The sequence below is a fragment of the Mus caroli genome, chromosome X (genome assembly GCF_900094665.2).
Source record: "Mus caroli chromosome X, CAROLI_EIJ_v1.1, whole genome shotgun sequence".
NCBI classification, from domain to species: domain Eukaryota; kingdom Metazoa; phylum Chordata; class Mammalia; order Rodentia; family Muridae; genus Mus; species Mus caroli.
In genome coordinates this window covers 123,274,654-123,282,932 of record NC_034589.1, presented here as the reverse complement: position 1 = coordinate 123,282,932, position 8,279 = coordinate 123,274,654, and the positions used below count along the sequence as shown (strand labels likewise).

The window sequence follows — 8,279 nt, the reverse complement described above, 5'->3', positions numbered from 1 at the left end:
TCCCCTCCCCTCCTCTCCTCTCCTTTCCTTCCTCCTCCCTCCCTCCCTCCCCTCCCTTCCTTCCTTCCTTTCTTTTACTTTTTAAAAGATTTTTATTTATTTTCTATATGTGAGTACACTGTCACTGTCTTCAGACACACCAGAAGAGGGCATCAGATTCCATCACAGACGGTTGTGAGTCACCATGTGGTTGCTGGGAATTGAACTCAGAACCTCTGCTCTTAACCGCTGAGCCATCTCTCCAAGCTCAAAGATGTTTTTGTTTTTGTTTTGTTTTGTTTTTTAAAATGTCATCCCCCCATTTTTTGTCTATTTTATTTTATTTTTATCCCTTTCTGTCATTCTCCTGCTTTTGTATTTAAATCTTTTCTGCGGTGTTACAGACCAAGCCTAGGACCTTCTGTGCACCGAACAGGCTTTTTTCTAACGAGGTATATACTACTAGCTCACTAGAGAGGAATTATAGCAAACTCTATACTCAACCCATTTCTACTCAAACATTGGTAGATACTTCAGCTTAAATAATAGGAAGGCAAACTCCCTCCGTCATGGATTCTTTTACAGGTAAGGTCAACTATGAGGAAATTAGGTACAACTGTAAAGCAGAAATCAATGTAAAGCAACAGAAAGAAATTGCACACTTTTTTTTTCAGTGATACCTTAAATTCCTTTTCCAAAGATTTTAAATTAGCATATGTTAATTATATATAACAGTGTTGAACTATGGGACAGTTTACATTTGTTATTTCTTTTCTTGTTTTTTTTGTTTGTTTGTTTCTTTGAGCTTCTCTGTGTATCCCTGGCTGTCCTGGAGCTTGCTCTGTAGACCAGGGTGGCCTTGAACTCAGAGATCTACCTGCTTCCACCTCCTGAGTGCTGAGATTCAAAGCAAGTACCTGCAAGGCCATCCTCACTTTACATTTTTTTTATGTTTTGTCAATTTATTACATAAAAATTTAGCAGTATAATATATTGACTTTTTAAAATTTATTAAATTATTTTTATTAGGTATTTTCTTCATTTACATTTCAAATGCTATCCCAAAAGTCCCCCATACCCCTCCCCACTACCTACCCACTTCTTGGCCCTGGCATTCCCCTGTACTGAGACATATAAACTTTGCAAGACCAAGGGGCCTCTCTTTCCACTGATGGCCGACTAGGCCATCTTCTGCTACATATGCAGCTAGAGACACAAGCTCCGGGGGGTACCAGTTAGTTCATATTGTTGTTCCACCTATAGGATTGCAGACCCCTTTAGCTCCTTGGGTACTTTCTCTAGCTCCTCCATTGGGGGCCCTGTGTTCCATCCAATAGCTGACTGTGAGCATCAACTTCTGTGTTTGCCAGGCACCGGCATAGCCTCACAAGAGACAGCTATATCAGGGTCCTTTCAGCAAAATCTTGCTGGTGTATGCAATGGTGTCTGCGTTTGGAGGCTGATTATGGGATGGATCCCCGGGTATGGCAGTCTCTAGATGGTCCATCCTTTCGTCTCAGCTCCAAACTTTGTCTCTGTAACTCCTTCCATGGGTGTTTTGTTCCCAATTCTAAGAAGGGGCAAAGTGACCACACTTTAGTCTTCTTTCTTCTCAAGTTTCATGTGTTTTGCAACTTGTATCTTGGGTATTCTAAGTTTCTGGGCTAATATCCACTTATCAGTGAGTATATATCATGTGAGTTCTTTTGTGATTGGGTTACCTCACTCAGGATGATATCCTCCAGGTACATCCATTTGCCTAGGAATTTCATAAATTCATTGTTTTTAATAGCTGAGTAGTACTCCATTGTGTAAATGTACCACATTTTCTGTATCCATTCCTCTGTTGAGGGNCATCTGGGTTCTTTCCAGCTTCTGGCTGTTATAAATAAGGCTGCTATGAACGTAGGGGAGCATGTGTCCTTATTACCAGTTTACATTATACTTTACATTTTTTAAAACAAAAATATTTTAAGTTTTTATTCTTTAAAAAAATCCAAACATGTATTTTCCAAAAATACACCATGATTAGCTTAGAAAAGTGGGTACCTATCAACAAAGTATTTTCTTTTAACAGAAATTTACCCTTATAGTATCTAAACACTAAAGATTTTTTTAAGTCAGAATCTAGCGTAAGTCTAGGAAATTTATTCCTACTGCACGCTCTTCTCCTCTGCATTACTCCTGTTTGGTGACATTTGATCTAGTGTAATTTCAAACTCTGACATCTTTTAGCACCATTTTGACAAGGTCATCAAATCCTAGAAGTGTACCATTAATTTCTTTCTCACTTTTCATCACAGTGTGAGTTCTTGATCCTGTACACACATCCACAAGCTCTAGTGGCAAGAACAGCCATAAGTTAGTGGTTGAGTTAGCCACCATGGCCATTCCAGAAGCCCACTTCACAAGTGTGTCTGTCATCCTCACATAGGGATCATGTCATTCTTCTCTGTGTTATTCAAGTTTTAGCATATGTGCCGCCCAAGCAGGCTCAAATTGTACATTTTTGTTTCTTTGCTTGTTTGAAATACATTCTGGTTGGGCTTGAACTTGCAGAGATCTGCCGGTTGCTGCTTCTCCACTGCTGGCATTAAAGATGTGCACTACTGAGCTTGGCTCAGATTACACACCTTCTGATTGCACTATATTTGTGTGGGCATTTCCCTTGGCTAAACCTGTATCCCATAAAATTGTATTGTTGACAAGAGTAGATATATGTGCCAGGATGGTGTCTGGGATTCAGGCTCCAGACTTCCTACTTTGCATAGGAATATTTGTGTGTGTGTGTGTGTGTGTGTGTGTGTGTGTGTGTGTATCATCAGAAGACAAGTGCTTAAATCCTTCACTATAACTGGTGCATTTTGTATCAGAAACTCAATTATCAATGCCAATATCAATAGTCTTTGGAAACTCCTATTACCTATTAGAGGCTTCCACTTCTCTAATTAAAGAACTCATAGAGGGTACACCCCACAAGCACTGTTGTACTTGCTTGAGTAATGAGAATATATCCATTCTTGCAAGACCTACATAGAAAGTGGTCTTGTAGACTCCAGAATGGTGCATATTATTTCCAAATCTCTAATCACAATCAAAGATGCCATGATGAATTATACTAGAATACCCAGATAGGAATCATTTCAGCATTATATAACAAACCAATATCCCAGATATATTGTCTAGGAGAAAAACACTTACTCAGAAGTCGGCCACATAAGATCGGAAATGGGAGCTCAGCTGGTGCAGAGTTCAACACGTAAACACCAGAAATAAGAAAAAGAAAGCAATGTGGAAATTCTTAATGTTTACTCTTCTCTAGTAAACGACTTGAAATATGTTGAAGCAGTTGAAGTACCTGATACAATTTTCAAAAGAATGATTATTTTTAAACTAATTGAAACCCGAGAAAGTATGTATATGTAGGTTAATGAAGTAAGGAGGAAAAGGCAGGGTATGAATGAGGAATTCATCAAAGAGAAAGATATTGACAGAAATCTTGGAAATAAAGAACTCATTAAGTCACATGAGAAATTCAGTTTAGGGGCTGGCAAGACAGTTGAGTAGATAAAAAGCACTTGCTGTAAACTCTGGAAACTCGAGGTGGATTCTCAGAACCCACATAGGGGTAGAAAGGAGAATGGAGTCCTAGAGTTACCTTCGAACCTCCACATTCCTGTTCTGCTATGCGTGTGCACCACTGTACAGGCCCCAGGCGTGAGCAACCCTTACGTAGGGCCAGTCAGGCAGGTCCGTGCTAGAAGCAAGCCCAAGATGACCACCAGATTGGTACCATGGGGAATGGGCAGGGATAGCCTGAAATGATCATCTCTTGGGAACCTTATAGGCCCCAGGTGGGGCAGATCATGCTCAAGATGACCCCTGTCTGGTGCCATAATGCATGAGCGGGCAATAGCATTCCTGAGGGTGTGAGCATGGGAGAGCTGTCCCCACCACTTGTCTGCCCTGGGACAGCATCAGTGTGGGTGAGGGAGAGATGCGCTCCCTTCTCACTTACAGCAGGCAAAAAAGCTGGCCCTGGGATCATGAGAGCAGGGTAGCAGGCCCTGCACTTCACATGGGCAGCACAGTAGAACTGGCCCTGGAAATGGGGTTTGAAGGTAAGCTGGTCCCCACCGGTGTGAGAGCAGGAGAGCTATGCCTGCCTCTTCTATGCTATGTAGTGGTGCAGAGCAGGGAGAGCTGCCCTCCTCCCGCCTATGGCAGATGGGAGACTGGCCCTGATGAGGTCATAAGACTGGGAGGACTGGCCATGGCTCGATCTCTCCAGATGCACCATTTGGAAGAGCAGTCTCTCGACCTCTCCTGAGCAGCAAGTTAGAGATAGCTCTGGTTTAAAGGATGTTTCTGGGGAAACGGCCCTAAGGGCCTGACAGTTAGAAAGCCTGTGGGCTGAACTCAAGTACTTCTGAGGCCCAGATCCTGGGTTTTGAGGTAGCCCACCCCAACATTGACCCCGTCAATGAACTGCTGCACTGAATGAAGAAGGGATAGGTCCTACAGATTCAAAACTACTGGATCTCTATGACACAGGTCAACAACAGGATAACTGAGAGGCATCTCAGTGAGGTTCCAGTCTCCATAGAGAAGCAGAAGCCAGAGGCTTCAAGCCAGACCAGTGACTCATTGCAATGAGCATTTGCAAGCAGAGTATGGATACAAGGGTATACTGTGGGACACACTGTGATAGCTACAACTTCCACAATGAGATTTTGCTTTCTCTGTTGAGGGGGGATTGCAAGGGTGGGGAGTGGGTGCGAGGAGATGGGGAGACGAGTAGGATTGAGGTGCGTGATGTGAAATTCACAACCAATTAAAAGGTTTTTGAAGAGTTATTTATTTATTTTATGGATATGAGTACACTGTAGCTGTACAGATGGTTGTGAGCCTTCATGTGGTTGTTGGGAATTGAATTTAGGACCTCTGCTTGCTCCGTTACAGTTAGTCCCGCTTGCTCCTGCCCAAAGATTTATTTGTTGTTATACATAAGTACACTATAGCTATCTTCAGACGCACCAGAAGAGGGCCTCAGATCTCATTACAGGTGGTTGTGAGCCACCATGTGATTGCTGGGATTTGAACTCAGGACGTATGGAAGAGCAGTCAGTGCTCTTATCCGCTGAGCCATCTTGCCAGCCCAAACATTTTTTTCTTTTCCTTTTTCTGTTTCTTTTTCTGTTTCTTTTTCTGTTTCTTTTTCTTTTTCTTTTTCTCTTTCTTTCTTTCTTTCTTTCTTTCTTTCTTTCTTTCTTTCTTTCTTTCTTTCTTTCTTTCTTTCTTTCTTTCTTTCTTTCTTCTTCTTCTTCTTCTTCTTCTTCTTCTTCTTCTTCTTCTTCTTCTTCTTCTTCTTCTTCTTTTTTTTTTTGGTCTTTAGAGATTAGAGACAGGGTTTCTCTGTGTAGCCCTGGAACTCTGTAGACCAGGCTGGCCTTGAACTTAGAAATCTACCTGTCTCTACGGTTTCTTTTTTTTAATTAATCATTCCATTTGTTTATATCTGAAATGATAACTCACTTCCCAGTTTCCCCCTTCACTGACCCCCCCATCCCTCATCCCCCCTCTCCCCCATCCCCTTTGCCTCTATGAGAGTACTCTCCCACCCACTCACACTCTCCTGCCCCACCGCTCCACCATCCCCCTATACTGGGGCATCAAACCTCCACAAGACCAAGGGCCTCTCTTCCCATTGATGTCAGACAAGGCCATCCTCTGCTACATATGTATCTGGAGCCATGGATCCCTCCCAGTACACTCCTTGGTTGGTGGTCTAGTCCCTGGGAGTTCTGGGTGGTTGCAATGTTCTTCCTATGGGGTTGCAATCCCCCCCCTGCTCCAGTCCTTCCTCCAGCTCCCCTACCAGGTTCCCTGAGCTCAGTCTGATGGTTGGCTCCAAACATCCACATCTGCATTGGTCAGTTGCTGGCGGATCCTACCAAGGATAGAACCTGTAGAGACCACTGCCAGTAGATAGGCACGGGCCCCCAGTCGAGGGTTGGGACCACCCACCCATCTCAAAATTTCCTTCAGTCTTTGCTCAATTTTTTTTTTGTCCCGGTTCTTCCCTTGGACAAGAATATTTCTGGATTAAAAGCTTTGAGATAGGTGGATGGCCCCATCACTAGACCAGGGGCCACGCCTATCTACTGGTGGTAGTCTCTACAGGCTCTATCTCCCCTTTCTCTGTGCATTTCGGCTAAAGTCATATCCACTGGGTCCTGGGAGTCTCTCGTTTCCCTGGAGTCTGGGACCTCCAGTGGCTATCCCCTCCTCATCCCTCACTGCTACATATTGTTATTTGATTTCCTGACCCTCTGTACCTCTCTCTGTTCCTTCCAGTACCTGATACTCCCCCCTTGTTTCCTCCTGCTCCTCTCTCCCTTCCAGGTCCCCCCCTCCACCTACCATGATCATCCTGTTCCCCCATCAATGCAGGACTGAAGCATCCACACCTTGGTCTTCCTTCCTCCTAAGCTCCATATGGCCTGTGGGTTGCATCATGGGCACTGTGAGCTTTTGGGCTAATATCCACTTATTAGTGAGTACATACCATGGGTATTCTTTTGTGTCTGGGTTACCTCACTCAGGATGATATATATATATATATATATATATATATACATATATATATATACACACACACACATACATATATATATATATATAATTTTCTTTTTCTTTTTTATTGGATATTTTATTTGTTTACATTTCAAATGTTACCTCCTTTCCCAGTTCCCCTCCAGAAACCCCCTATTCTATCCTCCTTCTGCTTGCTTTGATGAGCGTGCTCACCACACGCTCACCTACTCCTGCCTTCCCACCCTGGAATTCCCCTAAACTGGGACATTGAGCCTTCACTGGACCAAGGGCCTCTCCTCCCATAGATGTCCGACAAAGCCATCCTCTGTTACATATGCAGTTGGAGCCATGGGACCCTCCATGTGTACTCTTTGATTGGTGGTTTAGCCAATCCTGGAAATTCTGGGGGATGTGGTTGGTTGATATTGTTGTTCTTCCTATGTGTTGCAAACCTCTTCAGCTTTTTCAGTCCTTTCTCTAACTCCTCCAATGGGAACCCCGTGATCAGTTCAATGGTTGGCTGCCAGCATTCACCTCTGTACTTGCCAGGCTCTGGCAGAGCCTCTCGGGAGACAGCCATATCAGTCTCCTGTCAACAAGCACTTCTTGGCATCGGCAATAGTGTCTGGGTTTGGTGTCTGCATATAGGATGGGTCCCCAGGTGTGGCAGTCTCTGGATGGCCTTTCCTTTAGTCTCTGCTCCACTCTTTGCTCCTGTATTTCCTCCTGTGAGTATTTTGTTCCCTCTTCTAAGAAGTACCAAAGTATCCATACTTTGGTCTTCCTTCTTCTTGAGCTTCACATGGTCTGTGAATTGAATCTTGGGTATTCTGAGCTTTTAGGGTAATACCCACTTATCAATGAGTGCATACCATGTGTGTTCTTTTGTGACTGAGTTACCTCACTCAAGATGATATTTTCTAGTTTCATCCATTTGCCTACAAATTTCATGAAGTCATTGTTTTTAATAGCTGAGTAAGTAGCAATCCATTGTGTAAATGTACCACATTTTCTGTAACCACATTTTCTGTATCCATTCCTCTGTTGAGGGACATCTGGGTTCCTTTCAGCTTCTGGCTATTATAAATAAGGCTGCTATGAACATAGTGGAGCATGTATCCTTGCTATATGTTGGGACATCTTTTGGATAGATGCTTAGAAGTGGCATAGCTGGGTGTTCAGGTAGAACTATTTCCAGTCTTCTCAGGAAAGGCTATATTGATTTCCTAAGTGGTTTTACCAGCTTGCAGTCCCTAAAAGTTTTTTTTTTTAAAGAAGTCTGCTGACCATTTCAGCAGAACAGCTTGACCACCAGCTATCCTCACAGCCAGAGGCCTGCTCCTTGTAAAATTTTGCTTCTAGCAGTCCATTTTGACTGTGACAGTTCCCTTTTCCTTTGTGTTCTCCCACCACTCTCTTGCCCTATAAAACCTCAAATTCCCATTCTGGTGGGATTGTTCTTCCTCTCTTAGAGATAGCCTGGCAGTTCATACCCTCAATAAAGCTCTGCCTTTTATTCTCAGTGTGGCTCTCATGGTCTTGTTCTTTCAGTAAACCTCATGATTTTGTTCTGTAATAGGACACATATTTAGCCACAAAACAAGCTTTAACAACGACAAAAATGATTAGTGAAATAGTACCCTATACATTGAAACTGATCAACACGCTTAAGGCAATAGTGTGTCATTTAAAAACATAGGCAC

General features: G+C 43.1%; 1 non-coding gene across 1 annotated transcript; it reads right to left on the bottom strand.

The window, feature by feature from the left end:
* Nucleotides 1–2,368: 2,368 nt before the first annotated feature.
* On the bottom strand, nt 2,369–2,475 carry LOC115030145. Its single transcript, XR_003835770.1, has one exon. It is a non-coding gene; the product is annotated as a U6 spliceosomal RNA (small nuclear RNA).
* Between the last annotated feature and the right edge of the window lie 5,804 nt (nt 2,476–8,279).